The sequence below is a fragment of the Argiope bruennichi genome, chromosome 9 (genome assembly GCF_947563725.1).
Source record: "Argiope bruennichi chromosome 9, qqArgBrue1.1, whole genome shotgun sequence".
In the NCBI taxonomy this organism is placed as follows: Eukaryota; Metazoa; Arthropoda; class Arachnida; order Araneae; family Araneidae; genus Argiope; species Argiope bruennichi.
The window spans coordinates 97,819,485-97,846,330 of NC_079159.1; the positions used below are offsets into that span (position 1 = coordinate 97,819,485).

At 28.0% G+C, this 26,846-nt stretch overlaps 1 protein-coding gene across 2 annotated transcripts in view; it reads left to right on the forward strand.

Annotated features, from left to right (window-relative positions):
• Positions 1–26,846, forward strand: part of LOC129983636 (uncharacterized) — an 876,385-nt gene that overhangs the window by 147,493 nt on the left and 702,046 nt on the right. Inside the window, exon 1 of one of the 2 annotated variants that reach the window (XM_056093175.1) lies at positions 12,713–12,750. The exons of the other annotated variant lie outside the window; for it this stretch is intronic. The gene's annotated coding sequence lies outside the window, so the exon portion shown is untranslated. Of the gene's footprint in view, positions 1–12,712; positions 12,751–26,846 lie in introns of those variants that run through there. 2 annotated transcript variants of the gene reach the window in all.

Here is a 26,846-nt window from a genome sequence, read left to right on the forward strand (position 1 = left end):
AATGTAAATTTGAATATAATTTTTAATTAGAGATTTAGAATTTCATTACATTTTTTTATCATTTCATTTTTATCATAGATACTTGAGGAAAAATATATAATTTCGAAAATTAAGAAAATTAATTTTTTAGCTGAGGAAAATAAATTATAATTTAGAAATAAAACATCAGCTTAATTTGGAGTATTTTTATGTAGTTATTTTTTCCCTAAACCCTCATTCTTTTAATCAAAGATAAATCTTGTTAAGATTTAAAAACTGCATCTTTACATAATTAAACTTTTATTTCTCTTAATATATTTTAAAACACCTTATAAAAATTATGAATAATTTGAAATTTAAATATCCCTCATAAATATTTTGTGGGAAGTATTTTTTCCCTCGAATTATTTATGAATTACCAAAATAATGACACAACAAATAAAACAACCCATAAATTAGATATCTTTTTAATGGAAATATTTCATGATGAATATTTATAAGAATAACTTTTCTGATGCATTAAATATGAAGACATTATTAAAAAACATAACTTTTAAATTTTAATGAAAAAGATTGTTTTTCGTTTAATATTGTTTTACTTTTGAGTTGAATTATTTGTTGCTTTATTAATATCTCACATGAATAACTTATTGTAAGTAATATATTAAATCTCATCTAAAATTGATAAGCATTCAAACTTTTCCAATTACATTCAAACTGCTAAAATTATTAATTATCAAAAGTTATTTTATTGTAAGACAAATTTTGCAAACGATATTTCTCTTATTATAGGCAGATTTTAAACTGCAAATATTGTAGCAAAAGAAAAAAGAAATAAGATAATTTATAAGAATTCCTTTTATATTAAAACGAAATGTGACATTTTTTTATTTCATTTATTATGTGTCATTTTTTTATTTCAATAAAAAATTTATTGTCAGTTTTATTATCAATAAAGATTTAAAATTTATAAAAGAAATTATTCTTCTTATAGAATCATGCATGTAACCCTTTGTTTTTCAGAAGTGATACAAAATTCCATAATACATATTCAGTGTATCTATTTGGCTATGCTGTTAAATCTGTACTACATGTTATGTTTTCTTTAATTATTTTGAAATTCCTTTTGAATGAATGTATTCATTATTATACATGATGAAAATCAGTCATCCATTTACTATCAGTCAGGTTGATTTAAAATAGTTCTCAGAGTGGTCAATTTTTTTTAGTATGGACATTTTTAACTATTCGTTTTCTTCACTGACCGTATTAGCCGAAATAGGAGACAAGAGTTGCCATTTAAAAGTCAAACGGTCAATGAATGAGGCAAATATTTGTTATAGCTAAAATATTTATGACGCTTTGCAGAAGAGACATTGAAATACAACTTTGTTGTAATACAAAAATGATAACAATTCTTATCTTGAATATAAAACGATGTTGTTACTGAAAATATCAAAGTCCGTCTGGTGGGCATACGATGGAAAGAGTCTAAAGACTAAATAATGAATATAGAAGCTTTTTTCTGAACGAACACACGAATTCACTGTATAAAAACAGAGAAAACATAAAAGAGTTTATGTAGTAAATAGTACACACAAGCAGGATAGGGAGTAATAAACAAAAATAACAGCTCTCTCAGAAAGAACTCGCTCAGTTAATTCGCTTGAGCTCAACTTCACTGACTACTTTCAACTTTATCAATCAGCTTTCTATTAGTTTTATGATAGGGCTAAAAAGCTTTTAGAAATATATAACTTCGCTCCTAATCGATATATTCCAGCAATTTCAAAAACTTATCTTTTTTTTCAAGCCTCGGGGTTGTTGAAGCGCCATCCCTTCAGCCCCGTTAGAGCTATCTCTAAATCTCTTCATTGCCAGGAGACTTACTGTGCAGGAAAGCAATATTACAAATTTATAAAAATATTAACTACACTAAGAAAACTCTGTCTTTACTGAAAGGTTTCGCAAAAGCAGAAAATGAAAGCTGAGAGTTAATATTCAAAAAAGAGTTAATAGAGTAGACTCTCGATTATCCGCCGGCGGGTTATCCGCGGTGCGGATTATCCACGCCTGCCGCACAAAGTTTTTTTTTTTTTTTTTGACTGATTTTTTCACAAAGGTGCAGTTTTACAGTTATGCTTTTGTAATTACATAATACATTACAGCATTAAAACATACATATGTATTAATTTTTCTGTGTATCCTTGACGCCTCTCGTAAATACAAAGCACTTTTCTGTTTTCATTAACAAAATGCATTTTAGGTTAGTTTTGAGTGATATACTAAAATATTAAGCGTTAGTTAAACATTTCCTGCTGTTTATTTTACGTTTTATTGTACATAAAACGATTTTTCAAAGTTGGAATGACTGTTTTCTTTTTTGCTATACCCGTTTTTAGCTTTTTTCTTATTATCCGCGATTTTTGTTATCCGCGGCGGCCTTGCCATCCAATTCCGCGGATAATCGGGAGTGTACTGTATATGTTTTCACCATTTCCAGAAGTGTATATAGTTCGTCAACGGATTCTGAGACGACCACATTTCGACGACTCCATCTCATTAAGGGGTGAGACGCGGAACGATGAGTGCATTTCCGATATTCTCTTTAACCTTTGATTTCCCCTATTAGATACTAGAAAATGTAAACATCTCCTCCTTCCATCTTTCCTTTCACTCATATTTTGATGGATTAAACTCATCCTAACGCATGCGCAAAAGTGCGGAGGGTTTTGCAATCCGTTGCTGAACTATAATCAACGGTTTGCCAAACTAATCCTCTGGGAGTTCCTACTTATAAAACCTGGTCTAAGCATTAAACTACAATACAAGGACACAAATATTGCGATAACAAAATTCATGCATCCTTATTTAATTCTTTTTTTAAATTTTGGTCTGATTGACGTAGATTAAATTAAATAGATAAAAAATTCCAAAATTAACTGTCGAATCTGAGATCTCAACTCTCATAATTATTGATTATTCCCAAAAGAATTATTGATATTTTGGTCAATCACAAAAACATCTCATCATCTAGTAGTTCGAAGAAAGCTGGCATAGCCGATATATGATTTAACTTTAGCTAATTAACTATAACATATTTAGTAATAAACATTTATAAAACGGAATATTCTGATCTAAGTACAAAATAAATTGATGTGAAAGACTAACCAAAGGAATGAAAATTTTTATCATTAATTAGTAATAATTTGCATGTTTGAATATGAAATATATTCTCGCATAGAGGGCATAGTCACTTTATAAAAATCAGAAAAGTATTCTGATTAACGGTACAGCGGAATCTTAGTAATAAAACATGGCATTTAGCTAAATAATCTCTATTACAAATTTAATGAACATAAAAGTAATTGTTAGATTTGAATAACATTTATTAGTAAACTAGAATAATTTATAATCTATTTGGTCAAACTCTTCATCTGAAACAAAATTATCTTATCAAATGGAGCTCTTTCACTGCTTTTACAATACACAATTACATTGTTCATTTATTTATTCATTATAAAACTCATTATTCAGTTCGAACAAAGTCAAATTCAGTTGATGCTGGTCAATTCGAATTGATATTGGTCACATAATCCAGCTCGTCAATTTGAATTTTGTTTCTATTTTACCAAAAGAGAAAGACAGCTGTTTTCATAAAATAAATATGTTGCCATTTTGAAAATAAAAAAAAATACGCTAACAGTTTTTTTTCTCTATAATTGCAAGTAACAACATAAAAAAAATGTTTTTTATTTGTTTAATGTTTTATTAATGAGCATACATCAAGATAAAAGATTAATATTTTGTTTTACAGATTTTTAAACCATGCTGTTACAGTATATATTATTTAAATATTTATGAATATTTTTTGAAGTCTATTTTTTCCTTTCTACAAATAGTTATTTAATGGGATACAAAACAAAAAGGAAAAACAGATGTACACATCATGTAACACAATAATGAACATTGTAAACATAAACAAAAAAGTACCAATCGATGCATTGACAATATCTTAAGCAGTGTATGCCATCATTAATTCTATATTTGATTTATTTTAAATTTCACTCAATCTAAATCAAATATCTGTATTTATTTTACGCTGATGAGTTTTTAATTTTAGTCGACACTCCTATGTATTTCACACATGTACCATTTAGTAAACAATACTTTTATTTTCTTGCTGTTATATAATTTTGAAAAAAAAATCATTTCATGGGGGAAAAAATGCTATCAACAAGGTTTCTTAAATCAAAAAGAATAGATACAAAAAAAAAATGGAAGTATCAATTTAAACCTATTCCAACCATATAATAACTTCCTACCCTTGCTTTATCTTAGAACAGGAAAAAATTCGTTTTACTATGATAAAACTTCCAGATATGCAAATTAGTTTTCCTAAAAACTACCATCTTTTTATCTCCTGTTTTCTAATCAAATAACTTAAGTTTAATGACATGCTAGAACAAAACGATTACGAGGAGTTCTAAGTTACGCTGTTTAAGCCAGTTTATTTTAGCTTAAAAATGTCTCGCATAACTTATTATTAGTGTTATTATTACCGTAAGGCAGAGAAGAGGAATTTTACTAAGCCGTTACATGCCGAGAAACATGAGTAAGTGAAAATGGCCCTTCCAATAATTCATAAAAACCCGTTTTCATCGCTGCGATTTTGTTCTTCATCAGAGCAATTTTACTTATGGCTAGACTTCCATTTCCTTTTCTTTAGCTTCCTTTTTAACGTGTGAGCTTTTGCCGTGTCACGTATCTGTCGCTAAGATTAACGTTAAGACAAATGTTGCTTTCACTAAAAATTACCCTTTTTCATTTCGGTCTTTTATTTTATTTATTTTTATGAAGGTTTTGTTGGCAAATAAGGTCTTTCATAAAATATAATTATTATGTTTTATGGTAGTTATCGACACTGCTTTTGATTAAATTTAAATCCTTTTTATTATTATTGTATTGTTCTTTCAGATTTAGTAGAAGATTTATATTTTAATATAAAGAGTGGGGACATTTAATTTTATAGTTTTTCTAGTTCTGTTAATTATTTAGGGTTTTATTTTAGTTTCCGATTTATTTAAATGCCTTAAAGACTTCCCTTGATTTACTATAGATATCGTGTCATCGTTTCCTTTTTTTACAATCATGTCACCAAGTTTTAAAATAAATATATATTTCTTTTACATCCAACACTAAGGGATCTCTAACCGCACTCTTGTTAATAATCTCATCTTCCCTAATGCAATAATACATATGTGTTAATATATTGTGTTGGTAGTTACAAGAGAAGTCTCAGACTAGATTATATGTCCCTTTCTGTCACCCTCGGTGTACTTATTCTTGTTTTTATGATTATTTATTCTTCTTTGAAGCGGAAGAGACGAAGACTTTTTCTTTCTAACAATGTTTTTAATTTGAGACTATTTTCGAAGTTCTATCTAATCTGAAATCTAAAGATTCCATCTGAAATCCATTGCATTCTATAAAATTTGTAAGCATCATTTAGTAGAAATGACAGTTTCTAGAAATGTTTTTATTCATTTTTCATTTATCTGCTGGATTCTCGAATTTGTGCCGAAATCCCTGAAGTAAAAATTCAATGCATGCTCTATAGCAACACCAGCAATAAAAAATTGAACCACAGATGCAAAGCAAGATTATAATTGTTCCATATTACAGAAAAGGAAATTTCTTCTGTAAAAGATTTGCGAATCTTTATTCTTTTACAAATATATATACAGGGTGTTCATTAATTATTGTCGGGGTTTCCGTACCACATAACTTTCGAATAAAAAATATTACGCAAAAACCGATTACGTATTCGTAAATTACAACTCAAAGAATTTTATTAGTGATATTAAAGTGCAAAGCTTGCACAATTTGCACTTTGTAGGCATTCAGCTGAAGGTGATTCTTTGAGTTGTAATTTACGTATTCATAATTCTTTGAGTTGTAATTTACGAATACATTATCGCCTTCAGCTGAATGCCTACAAAGTGCAAATTGTGCAAGCTTTACACTTTAATATCATTCTTTGAGTTGTAATTTACGAATAAGTAATCGGTTTTTGCGTAATATTTTTTATTCGAAAGTTATCAGGTACGGAAACCCCGACAATAATTAATGAACACCCTATATATATATTCTGGGTTTGTAGAAAATTTGCACATTTCGTGCCTCAGTAACATCCAATCGTTGTTATATGTCTTTATTGTTGTCCTTACAGCCTTAAAAACATGAGTATCTTTCTAATAACAGGAGTATTCCAAGAATATTTTATTCGATTCCAAAGCAGTTAAAGCAGTTACATGTTTAGCATTAATTTAAAGAAGATATTACATTAAATTACAGAATGTGATTTAGAAAGGTCTTGACCCACAGACTGTGCAGATAGATGTGTGTACAAAAACCTAGCAGTTAACTTGTAAGTGGAAGTGAGCAGTACAAAAGGCACAAACTCAACATTTAGTTTCACAAAAGGAATGACATTTCTGATCAGTCTCGTGAATTTCGTAAAAAGTTTCATAATAAATGAATGTGCCAGTAACTTTGCTTCTTTTTGTTTTCTGTCGTTGTTAAGACTACTTCACTGAAAATTTCTGGAAAAATAAACAAATAATTTGTTAATTTAGCATTAGTTGCACCTTGCAAGTTAAATTAGCCCTTAGTTGCATCTTGCAGTTTAAATTAGCAATTAGTTGCACCTTGCAAGTTAAATTAGCCCTTAGTTGCATCTTGCAGTTTAAATTAGCAATTAGTTGCACCTTGCAAGTTAAATTAGCCCTTAGTTGCATCTTGCAGTTTAAATTAGCAATTAGTTGCACCTTGCAAGTTAAATTAAACCTGAGTTGCACTATACAATTCCGTCTATAAAAATGCTTTGTACATCGTTCTTTTTGCGCCGTTGTATGTTTTGCCTTTATGATGTTTTTAGGCTGGTATCGCAGAATAGAATGGAATGCAATATTCTGGTGGATGTAAGTCTACCTAAGTAGACTCAAAGCTATTTCTTGGCGAATAATTTCTCACTAAGAAAAGGCTTTTCAAAATATTAATTTTTTTAATTAATTCTAAATGGGTCTTTTAGTGTTTTATTAAATAAAAAAAACACGCACAGATTTAAATTATAGCGCTACTATTATAGCACAAAAAGCATTCTTACAGAATATAGCACAAAATATTATAGCACAAAAAGCATTCTTAAATAATATTTAACCAAAAATATTATAGCACAAAAAGCATTCTTACGGAATATAGCACAAAAAGCATTCTTAAATAATATTTAACCAAAAATATTATAGCACAAAAGCATTCTTAAATAATATTTAACCAAAAATATTATAGCACAAAAAGCATTCTTAAATAATATTTAACCAAAAATATTATAGCACAAAAAGCATTCTTAAACAATATTTAAGCAAAAATATTATAGCACAAAAAGCATTCTTACAGAAAATAGCACAAAAAGCATTCTTAAATAATATTTAAGCAAAAATATTATAGCTCAGAAAGCATTCTTACAGAACTTGAAAAATATTAGCATTTTAATAAAATCTAATTTCTGTGCAATTTTTCATCAATTTGAATAAATTTTTCAAAATATTTTTAATAATTTGAAACAGTGATTTTTATATTAGCAATAAAAGTTAAGAGAATGTTGTTACTTCTTTAAATCGTTCAAATGTATATTTTTAGCACTATTAGCTTTAGTACACAAACATAATATTAAGCTTTATTAGAGTGGCTTTCTTTCTAAAAATTGTGAAAAAGGAAAAATCTTTCCAGACAGAAGAAAAGTGGCAACTGCAATTAAGCCAGACAAATAAAGACTAAGGCATTATTCTGATATGTTTTTTTTTGTTATTGTTGTTGTTTGCATAAAAGTTAGATTTTCCCCCCTTTCTTCTCAAAGAATTTGAGGGCAAGTTTTCTAAGAGCTCTTATTGGTGCTCTCTACCATTATAAGAGTCTTATATGAAATTTTTAGATACACTGTAACAATCTCTAATTAACTGAATTCTTCTCTTTCATAATAAAAATTAGTAGTTTTTGTTAGGTATTATATTTGTTAGAGATTTCTTCTTTATGTCGTCGTCATAAATATTCTAGATGTAATTCAGTTTCTTTTTGACATTTATTATTGCAGATATTATTTATATGTATGTTTTTATTTGAGCCTTAATACTATGTATCTGAAAAGTTATTATTCTATTACCAACGTGTTTGAAATATATATATATATATATATATATATATATATTGAAACAAGCAAATAATTGATATTTCATAATGTATCAAAATTTAAAGTACTAATAATTTCTCAAAATAAACAAATATCGAAACATAGCTCTTGGAAACACTTCAAGGTCTTGAAAATTTAAACTGAATGAAAAAAAAACTTACTTTACTAATTAAAAATATCTAAATCTCTTCGATACAAATAATTATTTGTTTGTAACCAAATTAAATAATAGAACACATTTAAAATTTGTCATTTCATTCAGTTTATTTAAATAAATTGCTTATGAAAGTTCAAATCATGTTGTCATTTAGAATAACGTACAATATGAGTGCAAAGAACAACATATTTCCGTTATTAAAAGCATATTAACACGTCAACTGCGAGGTGAATTTCTTACAAAATTAATTCATATGCTCCCCTTCCCCCCCCCCCCCGATCATGGTAGTCAAGATGTTCATGGTAATACCACGCAGCTTACTCCGGTGATTACCAAATCGGCCAACACTTTTCATGTAAATCCTTATTCTTCATTGTGATATATTCTATATTCATGGAAGAAAGGTTGACTTCCTCGCTGAATTTCTTACAAATGTAATTTATATCGGTCAACGGTGACCCTCACGGCAGTCAAGGTTTTAATGATGTTACCACGCAGATTACTCCATTGATTACCAGATAAACCTACTCTTTTCATGCAAATCCATATTCCTTATTGCGATTATTTCTAAATAACTTTAAGAAACATCGATTGACTGAATTTCTCATAATATAATTTATATGGACTTGCCAGTCGCCTGTGATCCTCACAGCAATCAAGATGTTAATGATGTTTCCATGCATATTACTTCACTGATTGCCATATCGGCCAAATCTTCTCATGCAAATTCATATTATATATTGCGATTATTTCTATATTCATGGAAGAAATGTCGACTACTTGAATTTCTCACAATGTAATTTATATGTGCCCGCCAGTCACCGGTGCCCCTCACGATGGTGTAAATCATGTTACTACATATATTACTCCAGTGATTACCATATCGGCCATATCTTCTCATGCAAATTCATATTATATATTGCGATTATTTCTATATTCATGGAAGAAATGTCGACTACTTGAATTTCTCACAATGTAATTTATATGTGCCCGCCAGTCACCGGTGCCCCTCACGATGGTGTAAATCATGTTACTACATATATTACTCCAGTGATTACCATATCGGCCAAATCTTCTCATGCAAATTCATATTATATATTGCGATTATTTCTATATTCATGGAAGAAATGTCGACTACTTGAATTTCTCACAATGTAATTTATATGTGCCCGCCAGTCACCGGTGCCCCTCACGATGGTGTAACTCATGTTACTACATATATTACTCCAGTGATTACCATATCGGCCAAATCTTCTCATGCAAATTCATATTATATATTGCGATTATTTCTATATTCATGGAAGAAATGTCGACTACTTGAATTTCTCACAATGTAATTTATATGTGCCCGCCAGTCACCGGTGCCCCTCACGATGGTGTAAATCATGTTACTACATATATTACTCCAGTGATTGCCATATCGGCCAAATCTTCTCATGCAAATTCATATTATATATTGCGATTATTTCTATATTCATGGAAGAAATGTCGACTACTTGAATTTCTCACAATGTAATTTATATGTGCCCGCCAGTCACCGGTGCCCCTCACGATGGTGTAAATCATGTTACTACATATATTACTCCAGTGATTACCATATCGGCTAAATCTTTTCATGCAAATCCATATTCTTTATTACGATTTATAATATATTCCTGGAAGAAAGGTCAAATGGCCGAATTTTTCACAATGTAATTTACATGGGCTTGCCGGTCACTGGTGTCAAGGTCATGGCAGTCAGGGTGTTAATGATGATACCAACAAATTACTCCAGTGATTACCAGATCGGCAAGCACTTTTCATGCAAATCGATATTCTTTATCGGATTTATTCTATATTCATGGAAGAAAACTTTAAATTAATATAAGAATGAAAATCGATAGATACTCAGCAACGGATCATACTGTATCCTGAATCAAACCTGATCCAGAATACAATTTCTTTAATGCATCAATCATTATAAATTATTTTTGTGATAAACTTCTATCTGTACCTATACATTTTCCTTTTTTAGGTTTCTTTCCATTTTCTTAAAGAAAAAAAAATCTGATTGAGAAAAACCTGTTCCCTTACTTCTATACAATAAAGAAAACTACTGGGAGAGACACAAAGGTGTATCGATAGTAGTGCTATTTTGGTGCAGCACGATGGACTGTGACGTAGGATAGAACAATCCTTTTGGAAATTCCAGAGCAGACAAAAATCTATTTCTCCGATAGAAAATGGGATGTCACTTATCTACTTCAAAAACCCATTTGTTATTTGCTTTAAGTGATTTGCATTCTTCTAAGGGATACATATTTAACGATACTTCCGTCAAGGCTTGAAATTGAGGTCCAATATTTGAAGGCTATCTATATTGACTTATCGAGAAATGTTTTAGATAACATGTTTGAATAAATAAATGCATAATTTAAGTGCAGCAGTATGATGAAATCCTAGACGTATGATATCAGAACTCTAGCAAAGTGGAATCGATATTTGTATATGTATATAAGAATGTAATTTATGTCCTGATCCTATTGTTTTGAGAATGTACAGGCGGGAATAATAATTTTTCTCTCTTAATTCTTATTTTACGTTTCCATTTGATTCAAATGTCATACATTGAATGAAATGCTGTTGATACATATTTCTTAAGAATAGAGTAAGCAAACATTGAATCCCATCGTTCTTAAGAAAAAAAATTCAGTCGTTTATTTGCCATTTTTTTAATTCACTGAGAAATCAAAAGTTTTTTCCTCTTAACCAAATATACTGAGAATACTGGTCTTTAGATTTCCATGTATTGTAATATGTGATGTGCATTTACTTGTGTATTTTATCAACATTTTTGTTTATTTTAGCAAAAAATATATTAAAAATATTTTTAGCTAAGATTTTATCATTGATATTTTATAATTTCATAATTATGGTACTTCCTAATATTCATTTTAGTTAGATTTTTATAGGAAGAGTATTTATTACGCTGGTTCTCATAGCAAGCCCTCAGGAAAATTTCTTCAATTCACCGATCATGGTCCCTAGAACCACTCTTCTTTCAAAAGTTTATATAATAACGCTTTGCTCATGTTATCTTGTGAACAGAATAACTAGAATAATTTTGTTTGTATATTTACTGGTTTGGAATATGTTGTTCGAAATGTAAAAATCTCGGACGAATTCATAAATGATCCATCTAGCTCAAAGGGGATGGAAATTCTGATTTCATTATAACTTTCGTGGTATTGAAGACAGAAAAATAAATACAATTAGCCAAATGAGTGCCTTATTAAGACAAACAACTTTTATATTTAAAATTTTTCGATAACTGCAATATCTTAGGAGTAAGAAACAGAAAATAGATTTTGAAACTCTAATTTTGACTGTTTCTCATCAACAATTTATGTAGCCAGATAGTAACTGAGATGTAAAGGAATCTACCTTTGCCTTCCATCTTGCCGATATTTTTTTTTTTTTAAATTCGCAAAGAAATCCAAAGTTTTTTATCTCTCTTAATCAAATATATGGTTAAGTTCTTTATATAATTAATTATAAAGTTCATTATTTATCTGAATACCAAATATATAGACTTTAATTTCTATGCAAACTTCCTGGTGAGAATGTCAGTTGTAATGTGTAGAAAACTTTTTATAAAGCGTATTTTTTTCAGCCGAAAAATATATTTAATTTAGCTTTTATCAGTGCTGTTTTAAGATTGCATAATTTTGGTATTTTATGATATTAATTTTTGAATTTCTTATCCTACCCCTTCCAAAAAAAGGGAATTAAAATTTTTGTTCTGAAACATTACAATATGATTTTTAAGGTAGATATGCCTATCTTCATACATTCTTAAAATTTGCTTTTAATTATATAACAGCAATAATCCTCCTACAAAAAATGTGTAAAATCCAGTAGCTAAAATAATAAAAAAATTTATTCTAAAATATATTTAAAGATATTAATTTAATAATTAGAGAAAAGATTATATGGACAGCATAGTGTTATCAACCAAAATATTATTTGCTATGTTTTTAACTTTAAAATGGTATAAAAATATTTTTGTTGTGCAATAATCTGTTTCGAAATTATTAAGAGAAACTTCAAAATGTTGAATGTTTTTTAAAACAGCAAGTCCTATTAGCATACCCAATCCTTTCTATTTGAGAACTTGGTAGGCAGCGGTGGCCTAGTGGTAAGGTTTCGGCTTCGGAACCGGAGGGTTTCAGGTTCGAGACCCGATTCCACCGAAGAACAGTCGTGTAAGGGGGTCTGTTGCACGTTAAATCCGTCCTGACCAAACGTCCTCCCGCTGGTGTGGTGTGGAGAGGGGTGCCAGCTCAGGTGTCGTCCTCGTCATCTGACCGCGGTTCAAAATTACGAGGTCTGTCCCAAAATAGCCCTAGTGTTGCTTCAAACGGTACGTTAATATAACTAAACTAAACTAAACTTGAGAACTTGGTATTTGAGACTTAACTACAAACCAAATCTTACAGATATTTTGAAATTTTTTTGCGATTTTTTTCATTATATATCATAAGTTGTCCGGTGTAATTTATAGTAAATGTTTTTTCTGTTCTAATTTTTTAAATTATTTTGTTCCAGGTATATTATTTTGTAAGTTTACAATTTGATGGATAAACCCATTTTTCTTTGATTTCTATAATTTTTAAATTAATGTGCTCAACATATCGATAACCAATTCCTGTTAGTGTATCAATAATAACTAGTATATCAATGATAACATTTAAATAATTGCAGCAATTAGAAATGAAGTTATTCTTTCAGAGATTAGCTGTTATGAGTAGGTACATAAAAGTTTGAAAGTTTGTATTTTTCTTTCTATTCTATGTGAATGACACTCAATAAGAGCAACACATGAGCGGAGATATTTCAAATATGGTGGGTAGTTTTTGCTTCTCTGGTGAGCAGAGTAATGGTATAGAACTATATATGGTTGAGTTACCCCCACTCAGATTGCGAGGCCGCCTACGGCAGAGGTTGTATCGTGGCTGGTGATGGCAATTAGGACTTAACTTTAGTTCCCACAGCAATGTTGTTATGACAATGGTCATTCATTTGCTCTGAGTTATCAGATACATGCATTTAGAGAAATAACAAAGTATACTTGAAAAAAGGTGAATTCTTGAAAATCTCGAAACCAAATATTCTAAAAATTAATACTATGATCCTAAAATATCTTGAATGTTATAATAAAGTAAAAAGTAGCATTTTAATGCAAAATATTTATTATATCACCATCAAAATAAATGCCTGCGTCTGCAGTGTAATTCGACAAATATTTATCTAGTATTCAAACTATATTTTAAACTTGTTTCTCTGAAACTCCATCATGATTTTTTTTTTCGTTACATTAAAGGATTTAAAACGGTAGCCACAAAGAAGAGCCTCAACAGTGAAAAATAGAAAAGAAAATCACGCGGAGATATATCTAGTAAATACGGAGTTTTGGAGACCTGTGTTGCTGAATTTTTGTCAAAAATTCAAGAGTAATAATGGTACTGAGAGTGAAATGGTAAGGAAATAACGAAAACTCCTATTATGGAATGGGAAACTCATTAATATATCAACACATTTCAGGTTATTTTACATATTGGAGCATGTACGAATAACATTTATTAATTATTAAACTATAATAATTAATCATCATTCTAAGCGATAATTAGATATAAATTCTTTGATAATTTTACTTTCCTCGAATATTTTGTTTTGATAATCAATATTCTTTTTAAAAAAATGTGTAACTTTTTATATATTATAAATGAATTTTGATTCAACTTTAATGAAACAAGTTTTGATGGATATTTTTTACTCACTTACATTCGCCATTTGGGAGAATTTTAGAAAGTTGAAATTCTTATTTCATAATATAAAGAAACTGATTTTCAGATGGTAATATGAAATCAAACTCTGATGATTGCCAATTGCTTATTTAAATCAGGAAATTATTTCACATAACTTTCCAAACGGCTTCTACTTTATATGTATTTTAAATCAAACATTCCCAATACTTTGTAATCACATTAGTATAGTACTTACTCTATTTTTTAGTATACACAAATCTTAAAAATGTGCTCTGATAACTTTCACTGACTGACAGGAGATTTCTAAATACTAGTTTCATCTAAAATAGTTTACTAATGTGTGTTACGATAACTATAATAAATTAAATTATTCTAAACTTGAATAATATTTATCTTACATTTAGAAAAAGAGTTTGAAAGTAAGAAAGCATCAAAAACCTTCCTTGATATTCTCATAATTTGGTTTAGTTTGGTTTTGTGTGTTTTATTGGCGCAAGAGACATATTTGGCCATAATGCGCCAATCAAATGGTAAAAGTTCTCATAATTAGGAATGTCTTCATTAAATTTTTAAAGAGACTACTGCTTTTTTTAATTATGTAAATTACTTAATAAACTACATTCTAAAATTGAAGAAATAATCAAAATATTGCAATATTAAAAATGTTAAATGCACCATAAATCTACATTCGAAAATCAACATTCATTGTACTTACATGGAAAAAAAAGCGATTCCCATTTGTGAAATTCTTTTCGAGTTCAAAAACCAAACACTTTAAAAATCTTTACATCTTCAAAAACATTTCACACACTGTCTTCAAGATAGTACAGACTGTCTCTTCTTTCTTGATATTCTTCTCTCTTTGCATATTTTTCTTTGTTTTTCTTTACTTTTTTTCCCCCGAAAGAAATATATATATATATATATCGGTGAGAGAAAATGTCACCGTACTTCTAAATAATAAAATAAAAGAAATCCTAGAACTATGACGGACACAAACGTATATCAATATTAATGTTATTCGATTGGGTAAAGCATTGGGGGAACGGAGCGTGGGGTCGAGTAATCCGTTCGGAAAACTCTCGACGGAGGAAAATCTATTTCTCCGATAGAAAATGGAATGTCATTTATGTATTTCAGAAACCCATTTGTTATTTGTTTTAAGTGATTTGCATTTTGGAGAAAGATACATATTTACAAATCTTTCTGCTTAGGTTTCGAATTGAGGTCTCATATGTGAATATTATCTATGTTTGACTTATCGGGAAATGCTCAAGATAAATTTTTATATCGTTGAAGAAATGTGAATAAATCTCCTGCGTAAAATGTTTGATGTGACAAAAACGCCATTTATTGTCACTGGGAAAATTGGAATCATAGTATAACTCTAATTTAAAATACAATATCTACAAATCATGATATTTGGGTTTATTGAATTTGTATTAGAATTCATTATATATTTCTAATTTTGTTCATTCTTTTTAAATAATCAATAACGAATTCGGTGTCAAATAACGAAGACACAGAATTTTATTTATTTTTAGAATCCACGCATATATAGTATAATAAAGTGAACCAATATTTCTGCAATAATTGCAGTGACAAACAATAGTTACGAAATATTTACCTTTAGGGGAAATGTAGATAGGTATTTTTCACAATTTAATACTGATTACCAGAAAATTCAATATCTATTTTGGATATCGGTTACTCCATCGTTTGAAAGAAAAATTTACTGTTAATTTTCTATTTTAGTCATAAAATAAGCTTCGAAATTTAATTAATTGTTATATATTCCAAATGTATCCTATCTACAATTCAGATACGAGGCTATAGACCAAATTTCATTAATCAATATGTCTTCGTTGTATTGTTATGACGTTAAGTTCTATTCAGATTGCCAAATGGGTAGAGTACTTCTGAATGGAATGTATTCAAAATTTGATAGAAATCTGCAAATTTAACATGAATACCGTACAACAAATTCCATTCATCTAGCTCAAAGTGATTTTCGGTTATTGTGTTCGCAAACAGAAATATATAATTTCAAAAACGTTTTTTTTTTTTTTTTTTTTTTTTTCGGAAAACAAAAGTGCGATGTTTATTATATTTCGACATTTCAGACAGGGTAGTTTCGTGGAGATAATGAGTTCGAACTTTTTGATTTTTATAACTCTTTCTATGCTTCAAATGCGAGAAAGTGGAAAGCTACGAGCATTCGTTTTTCACATTGAATATCATAAAAGGTGATTATATGCATTTCAGAGCCTTAGGAAGATATAGCTGAAATGCAATGAATTTATTTTAAATGCTGAGCTTTGTAACACCGAATGCCAGTTACAAATGCTGTAGTCTTTTTTAATGTGAATAAGTCAATTGCATTTATACCCTTCCAGCTTTAATAATTACTTATGAGAAAAAATAAGTATTAATAAAATATTTAAAAAAAATTCATGAATAAATTATTTGTCATAAATAAACCATAATCATACGAGGATTGTAAATAAAGAATGACAACGTAGTCCAGAAAGTCGTAGAACATCGGACATACGCAAACAGGATATCGGAACAGTGTGGTGGTGTTATTGTTTATGATTAGAGTATATAAAGCCGTCGATCCAGTAAAAAGGATAGTTATTATGTGACATTGAAGTGAACATGTCATTTCTATCGCTTTAAACCATGTTTACAAAATGTTATCGATGGTCATTGGATTAAATCGAAATTGCCAGAGTCAAAAATGAATTGCAGTGTTATCAAGAATTATCTGAAGCCTGTGCCGACGGTTACATGATGGTTAAAAACGTTTGATTGGTTGGACTGAAAATTCGGATTAACTCTGCAAAGGTCTGCCAGCCTTTCCTCAACATCATGCTGGCATCGCAGACTACTGTTAGTCCTGACCTGAACATCATACTGACCTGGTTGAACATCATGCTGACGTGGTTCCAGCACATCTGATCCAGTTATGCCCCACAAGAGCCCATGTTTATTGTGGGACAATCTCGCTATTCTGTTGCATTAGAATGCTTGTAATCATACTGTACAAGATGTTTTGCGATGGTGTTCTTGGGAGGTGTTGGACTCAACTTGCATGAGTCCTTGTGACTACGACTTATTACCTAAAATGAAAGAATTCCTTAGAGGCATCAGATATCCGTCAGTAGCCTCAGTGAGCCAAGCAGTAGAACGCTTAGCAAATAATTCCTTACCAAAGGTATCTTACGGCTTCCTGACATTTGTCTTTGCTATTGATTACATTGAAAGAATGTAATGTAATTTTGCTTTTACAATCATTAAAAAAAGTTTTTCCATGTATTTTGTCATTACTTTATTGACAACCCTAGTCAAAATAATTTCACCCTATTGCGTTTCTAAGATGAAGTAGAAGATGAATCAAGTAGAAGACCACGTGAAGGTTGGAATCACATTTTACTATTTATTTACGAAGGAACGAGTTCTTTTATTTTCTTACAAAAACATTGGTTAGCAGTAAAGTTATTTGCTTAAAATAATTAGATATAACAGTTCTTCTGTTCTTAAAAAGAATAATTTTCAGTTGAAAAATAATAAATCCAATTGAACACACAAATATTGACATAATTTGCATTATATATCTACCAAGAGGTGCTCTGATTTTAAATCATTGATGAAAGATTACAGCACTAAGTACACCTGCTATGCTATTAAGATATATAAGTTGAGTCAGAATGCATGCAGAAGCTGATTGAAGTTCTACTGGACGTTGGTTTAATAGGATCATCAACAGCAGGAAATACTGGAGGTAACTTCAGATTTAGAGTCACATTCTTGAATGTAAACGGCGACTCTGGAGTGGTTGGAAAATTTGATTCGATTTAGAATGAACTGAGAGGGATGTCTCCCTCTGATATTAAGTCATTGATTATTCATTTTGTATTCAGATGAAGCTGTCATTTAAAAGCAATTCGTGGACAATAACATCTGTTAATTATTTAAAGCAAACAACTCCTCTATTTTTAAATTACATCATTAATTGACCAAATATTTAAAACTATATTAAAAATTGTGAATGATGACAGATAATAAAAATTTCTATTGTCAACTATTAACTATAATTATGAAATATAAATTTCAGTTATCAACCAGTCATTTCCTTTTTGATTTTCTGGGTGGTTTTGGTTTTCATGCATTTGAAGACATACGAGAATCTTCCCGGGTGTATAAAGATTAATTAATGTCCTGCAAAATCTAATATATCGTGAAAGTTTGGAAAGTGAGATTGTTTCAGAAATCATTTAACAGTCTTTATCATTTAACCGAGATTCAGAATAAAGTTTATTGTAGACTCGAATGAAATAAATGAAGTGAGTGGATTGAAATTCCTCACAAAATTGAAATCTAAACAAGATATTAAAAATAGACAAGATAGACAAGAAATCTAGACAAGATATTAAAAATTCATCTCATTTCCAAGAAATAATGGTTATTTTGCCTAGAATTCTCTTAAATATACAGCTTTAAAACAGAAAATATTTTTACAGATAGCAATTGATAAAAATAAACTAAATCTTAATAGTTACTAAAAATACCATTTTTAAGAGGAAAATTCAAAATGAAAATATAAAGTTAAATATTTTCTATTGTGGAAAATCTAATAACTTCAAGGTATATAAAAATTCTTTTACGTGTTTTGACAAGATATAAAAAAAGGAAGAATTTTTCTCTCAACTATTTTCAATACAGTTTAATGCTGTTTAGAATTATACTTTTATACAAGCCAACACATTACGAAAAATGAATATTCGAATGAATTGAAATATTTTAGACTGTTTAATCCTAAATAAAATTCTCGGAATTCTTCTCTGTATGAGGATAAAAAAAGATTATTTTCTTTTAATCCTTTCATTGTATTAAAGCTATTATTATTTATATAAATGTAAATTCATTTAAATATATTGAATATTAATAATGAAATAAAAGAATTTTCGATAAAGCCTACATAAATGTAAAAGTGCATTTATATATATTTCTGACAATTGTAAAATTCCAAGAGATTTGAAATTTCAATTTTTCTCAAAAGAATTTGAAGCTAAGAAATTAAGAAATTCTATCTCAAGTCGTTTTAGTACAATTTGCAAGAATTTCGAAAGCTGGATGTTTCGAAAGGAATAATGTCTATAGAGAAATTTTAATGATTATTTTTTTTGTTTATATGCAAAAATATATGACATTTTCATTCACTTATTTTTTTTTTCTTTCTTCTCAGAATATTCGGTAATAATTTTTTCATTTGTCTATATTTATTTTACAAACGCATTATAATCTAATATATGTGATAAATAATTTATTGAAATATTTTCTAAGCATATATTTTATTTGATATTACTTCAAGTGTATAAAAATTGTTTTAAAAATAAGCTAATTAATTATTAAACTTTTTTTTTCCTTTTTTGGTGCTCTTTTAAATCCTAAATTATAAGGGAGCATCAATCGGTTGTATTTGTTTTAGACTAGAAATTATTTCATGTTATATTTTGGCTTATTGTACTACAACTTATTGTACTTATAAATTTTTCACTTATGTAAAAAACTAAGTCGAAATTTGCATTTTATGGGCAAATTCTAATTGTCTATTTAAATAAAAATTGCCTTACACAACTATCATTCGAAACGAAATTGGGTTGAAAGTCAAGGAAACCCTGTATACATACATACATATATATATATATATATATATATATATATATATATATATATATATATATATATAATATCTGCTTTGCTATCCACCGGCTTCTTTTATTATTTATTTTAAATATATTAGAATAAAAAAAAATGTATATATCACGCTTGTTTAAAACATTTGTGAAGGGACACTTCAATGAAAGAATCAAGAACAAATAAGCGAGTGATGGTGAAATGGTTCATTTATTAAATTTTGCATAAACATACACAATCAAAGAAATTTCATATTAAAAACAATTGCAAGGAAATAATTACTGACCGTCTAAAATCTTTTTCAGGAGACTTTTTCTTGATGTTTAAATCATTATTTATCAAGAAATTTTAAGGTACATTTTACCTTATCAACTAATATGTATACTAAAATTTATGTTGAAACATCTAATTTTCATAAAATATCAATTCGCGTTACTTTTCTATAAATTTCCGAAATCTTTGAATTTTTCAGAACTTTGGATATTTTTTTGTCTATTATGTATTTTATAGGAAATTTATAAGGAGTGTTAGTTTGCGTTGATTCACATGTTTCTTGATTTTCATTTAACTGTTGAAAAGCTTATACCAAATGTTTGATTTAATTTAAAATTATAATTTTAAGACTCTAATTTGTATGGAAATTAATGTAATTTCTTTTAATGTTATGCTTTAATTAGAATAAACGTTTCAGTTTAATATTTTGTCGAATTCAATAATGAGGGATAATTGCTTTATTAATGTTTATATCTTTAATATATATATTTTAAGCTAAAGTCCTCATTTTCTTAATTAAATAAAAAAAATTATAAAAATTTTCACTAACATTTGACTGGTGCACAACTAATAGTTTCAAATAAGTAAAAAAGAAAAAATTCGTTACTTTTATTTTTATCTTCATTTAATGATTTCAAAATAAAATCAAATATTTAATGCGTTATCTTTAATTTACAAATCAGGGAAAAGAAATTGGAAATATTAAAAAGATAAATTTGAAAGCATTGGATAATTTCGGTATTTTATAAGCATTCATTTTATTTCAAAAAATGACGACTTATTTTTAATTCAAATAGTTTATCTTTATCAAAGAAAAAAATATTGAATATTGTAACACATTTCATTTTTGCAAGAAATAAACTTGATCGAAAACCACCCAATTAGTTAGAAACTATTCATTGAAAAATGATATTCTTTCAAAAAGTAATCTCAGACAAATATTTTCTTTTTCAGATATTATTCAGCATTGAATGAATTTCTGCCATTTAATAAAGTAGTAAATATAAATTGAACGGTAGATTTAGTTTTATATTTGTTCTTTATATCTTTCTTTATATGAACTTTCGTGCAACATATGCTTCGATTTTTGTTTTATAACTACGTCTATTCTTTTACTTTCCTAAGTTTTTAGGTTAAATAAATTCAATTACTATGAGGAATTAATATAGACCAAATAACATTTCTACTAACTAATAATTCTTCAATTAGAAATGAAACATGTTAAAGCAAAATAAATAATTAATAGAGATACTTGATAAACTTGAAGAGTGTTTAAAAAATAAAAAGTCAAACTACGTGATTTTATTTGTCAGGTGACAAAGAAAAGAAAAGTAATGCGATGCATAAAAGTTCACATTTGGGTTTGAATATTATATTTTGATGTGAATTTGAGAATAATTTTGCTTTAAGGGGACAGTGTATGTTTTCGTCCATTTTTGCTTTTTTCAATTTTATTTTTATCGTTTCATTAACAAAATATATGTTTATATTCAACTAAAATAGCGTTTATAAAATTTATAGTTCAATAAAATAAATATTTGAAGTGTTAAGAGAAATAAAAAGTATGTCTTAATGACTTTTTTCAAAATGATATTGTAATTAGATTTGAATATCTTTGAAATGTTCCAGGTGTCCTAATTTTAGAAGAAATGAAATGAAATCGATAATAAAGATGTCAGTCAAACATTAAAAGAAATTTGGGAATGCATTTTATATTTCAAGTTTTTTTTAGCTAGTTAAAACTTAATTTTAGTTCAGGAAAATATAAAATTGCTATGAAAATTCAGTAAGTGTGCATAAAATATTTTCTAAAAAAATAGCATTTATTTGGAATTACAAAATTATACGCAGTTTTGTTCCAAATAAATTTACATTAGGTAGTAAGAAAAAAAATAATAGTACAAATTTAAAATGAAATCGCTAGGATTATTTTTTAATTATTAAAAATAATATATTTTCAATTTTTTTTAAAGAAATTTGATGTATTTACATTTTAATATATATATAAAATTTATAACCTTAACTGAATAATTCCTAAAAGTGTCTATTAGAGTCCACTGTCCCTTTAAATAACTAAAGAAAATGATTATTGAATTTAGGAAATCATTTACTTTACAATGGTGTAAAATAGTATTTTAGTATGCTCTTTCTATTTTAATGAGTATTTCTTAAAGTATTAATTATATTTTTTGAGAATAAATTAACTAAATTAATTCTGTTTTATTCTTTTATTAAAATTATTTCTTTATCCCTAAAAATTCAAAAATATTTAAATAGTTCAGATTCAGTAACATTCCCTTATAAGAGAAAGCCCGGAATATTCTTCGGAATCTGAAACATTCCATTTTCCGCTCCAATACATTAATATTTTAACTCTCCAGAAATTCCACGTATGTATTTTGTTGCACTATTCCAGACAATTCTAGCTTAAAATGGAAATCCTGTACCTTAGCATTCCGGAAAGGTATCAAAACGCGAGAGTTGTACTTAATGCAACCTATCCTGGCACACAGGAAACTGGCGAAGTAACCGCGTTAGTGGAACACTTCTCCAATATTCAATAGCCATCACCCTTTCTCTCGGCTTGCGAGAGAAATTGAGTTTGTGTCGTCGCCATCACGCTGGATTGCCTCAGAGTGAATTATAGAATGGAGTTTCTGATCACAGGTAGTAGGGTAGGAGAACTGTCGCGATGACCAAGTGACAGCGGTTGTAATAAGATTCAAAACCAGGCAACATTATCACTCGGTTTAGGTGTGTTTCTATTGCACAGTGGTCGATTAGATTCAATTTTCTAGCCTCTTAGTTGACTGTTAAAAATTTATTATAGTTATCCAGATAGTGAAAGAGAGATTATTTTAAGCTTTAGAGCGTTAAATGTAAAGTAAACTGTGTAAAATAAATTTTAAGCTATCCAACTAGATTAAAAACATGAATCTGGATGAAAATTTGCATTTTTATTGTTTTGCAATTTCAAAAAACTTTTCTGTTTCCAGTAATATCTTTATTTTGTCTTTATGTCAATTAGAAGCCAAATTATGTCTCACTATTGACATGTAAGTAATGCTTATTTATAAGCATTTTAAACTTTAAATGCATCTTCTGAAGAACGGGTTTCATTATTATTCTACTGTACGAGTATCGTCATATTTCAAAAAATGATCAAGATAGCTTAATGAAATTTATAATTAGTGTTCGTTATGTTATGCAGAATGTAATGAACTATGTATTGATGTTGAATGCTACAGAAGTAGATTTATGATTGTTTAATGTAAATACTGTTGAAAAAATTTCAAAATTTCATATATTACACACAAAATTTTATTTTTGAATGTAATCCCTAGATAATAGTTAAACTCTAAAATATGTTACACATGTAATGTTGCATATAAAAAGAAAAAAAAAATGTATTTTTTTTCCTAGAACAATCTTAATAATTCAAATAAATGCTAAAATTTATATCAAAGTATGTTTTTCCTTCATATATATTTAATATTTTATATTAAGATACATATTTATTTAAATAATTTCACTTTTATTCATCATTTTATACAAATTTTAATAAAGAAACATCGTATAAACATTATTTTTTGAAGCCCCTTCCGAACTTAGTCGAATGCCTTAAGATGTGCTTTCATGAAAAGGAAATGATGAAATATATTTCAAAATAGTTTTGTTTCAGTTTTTCCAAAATAAAAATAAAAAAATGTCAATAAGATTGTAAAAGAAACTTCTGGGTATATTGCAAGAAGTTGTGTTTTTGGGCCTCAATAGAAAAATATATAGTTAGGAAATATTATTATTTTCTCCAATCAAATAATTTTATTTGTCTCATACTTCCTACAAGATTCTGTGATTTGATCAGTAAAACAAACTTTTGAGATTAATTGCATTAGATTCTGCCTGCGAGAGAGATTGCCAATGGAGAATTGGTCTTTCAAAGAAAAGAAGCATAGTGGTTTTTAAAGTTAAAATATTTTTTTATTCACTTTACTACTATATAAGTTCAATTAATTTTGGGGAAAATCTATAGAATAAAATAAGTTCATATTAATTTTAACATTCTTTTGATTGAACAACAGATTGACAAATCAATGGTTAAATTAGAATGTGGATCTGCTGATGTATATAAAGGCACTAAGAATTAAAAACAGACTAAGCCATTCAGCGGTGGAAAACAACTTTTAATCTAATCATGTACATGATATTAAATGTAAATTTTATGATAGTTGTTTTGGAATCAATGTTTTTAATCAAAAAGGCCATTTCACAAACATTTCATTTTTTTTTATTTTATGAGTTTCAGAAAATGAATCAAAAATGAAATAAGAATGAAATGCAAAACTAGATTGATATAAAAAAAGAACTTATTATGCCTTATTATTGGGTTTTAAAACAAGAAATAGTGATATTTATAATAAGAAAACATTTATTATATTTTATTATATTAGTTTTTAAAGTAATAAATAGCAAATTTCTTTTCAGAAAGTGAAAATAGTTTATTTTATGTGAATTAAACCTTAAACTGTAACTTATCTGAAATATAAGTTTCTTAAGAATAATAAAAAGCTATATGTATTACTTATCACAACTGTGAGTAATGAGTTATCTGTTTACTTTTTTCGTAACTTTTAGTAATTAGTTATATATATTATTTGTTACAAATATTAATAATTTGAGCATATCACTTACTCCAACTTGTAGTAATAAGTTATTATTTATCATTTCCATGAGCTGCTCTTATCAAATCAGGATTGTCAGGCCATTTGAAGAAAAAATATCAGCTAAATCTCTTATTGATTTAGATACAATAAATATTTGGAAAAAAAAGTTGAGAATTCTCAATTTTTTTTTCTATTGCACTGTAGCAATTATTTATGTAAAAATTACAATTAGTTTTGTTGATGATTTTGCTGATAATTAATGAGAAATTATTTTAATATATTTTCTCAAATGAATTTTCTTCAAATCCTACAATGTTCATTTAAAACTCATTTTTTCTGATTTACATTGGACATTTGGAAACTTTTATTGCTCAAAAGTTTAAGAAATGTTGTATTCGTTACCATTCGTTTTTCTAATAATTTATTACGGAAATCATCGGATGGATGAATGGTTGCCAAAAGAGATTCAATATTCTAATTAACGAGTAATAATGCTTTGTACAACAAGAAAATTAATTTGGAGCATTCATAAAGATAATACTTGCAGAAATCGCAGACAAAATGCAGATTACAAAATCGTGAAGTAAATAGTAGAACGGCAGAAAAACCTTAAGAGCAAAAAAATAAATAAATAAAATTTGTTGGAGAGTGAGACGTGTAATTTAAAGTTTAAAGAAAAAATTCAGTCGATTGACTCACTTTAGCTATTTCAGATTTGTGGAAACTTTCTGACTGAAGACAAGATTTTCTAGAACATTCTTAAGATCCCGAGTCCCAATAGCGTTATCACCATAATTCTTGCATTTCCTAAAACCTTCATCTTTGCGGAAAAATTCAGCAAAGTGATTGTTAAATGGCCGCCAAGGTCAGGAGTCATTAACTTGATGTTCATTAAGGAAAATCTGTACGTCTTTTTTTTTTCTTACTGAGTACATAAGAAGGCAATATTATAGATTCGTAATGGTGTATTCCGCTTTTAGAAGTCATCTCGTAGCGCGAAATCTTATGATTCGTGCTACGACTAATAGCGTTTATACTGCTATTTACAAAATATATTATGAACGGAAAATATAGAAAAGTGATAAACATTAAAATTCAAACGATAGAAAGAATTAATGCTTTTTGCATTGTGACATATATTTTCTATCTTATCACATTTAGCTTTAAATAATCCACTATAATCTCGACAATTTGATACCAAATATCTTCCAAATTAAAGTATAATTAATGATTGTTTTCCTTCTAGCAATGCTTTAGTAGAATTACGGGACTCTACTAAAATATTATTAAACATGAATCTTGATATATAAATTAAAGATTGATATCGCTTAACTTTAAACAAAATACATAATTAAAACTCAGGCCAACATTTTTGGCAAAAATTTTAGTTTTAATCAAGAATATATTATCTTCTTTAATATAACTCCATGTAAAGTTAACTATTTAGAATAATACTATTAATGAATTTAAAACGAAAACAGACTCAAATAATTAGTTTTCTGCCTTCAGGTTCAATTCCCAATAATCGTTAACTTAATTAAGTCATGTCGTACTGCCACAAATGCTAGCGGAACTTTTAATTTCTGAGAAAATGTGATGTTTCAATCCCCGATGGTCTTCTTTTAAAATGTGTATCAATTCGTAATCTTTTGTTTTAAATTTACTCATTAAGAAGTCTTGAGTAATTATTGCCAAATAATTGGTAATAAATTAAATTATAATATTTTGATATGACGTGTAATTGATAATTTTAAAATATGTGTTTTACAGAGAGCTTTTTTTTTTATTTATGTGCTTAAAATTAAAAATAAATATTTATATATAGCTTATTAACTTGGAAAATTAATGGCCGTAGTGCGGAATTTTGTTTTCTTAATCGAGTATGAATTTTTATTTCCCTTGGTGAAGTTCTGGATTTTTTTATTACTTAGAAAAAAGAAAATTTGAAAGCAAAAATAATTTTTTTAATTTCCGCTACAAAAAGCTTTTAAAGCAAAAAATAATGACTAAAAAATCCT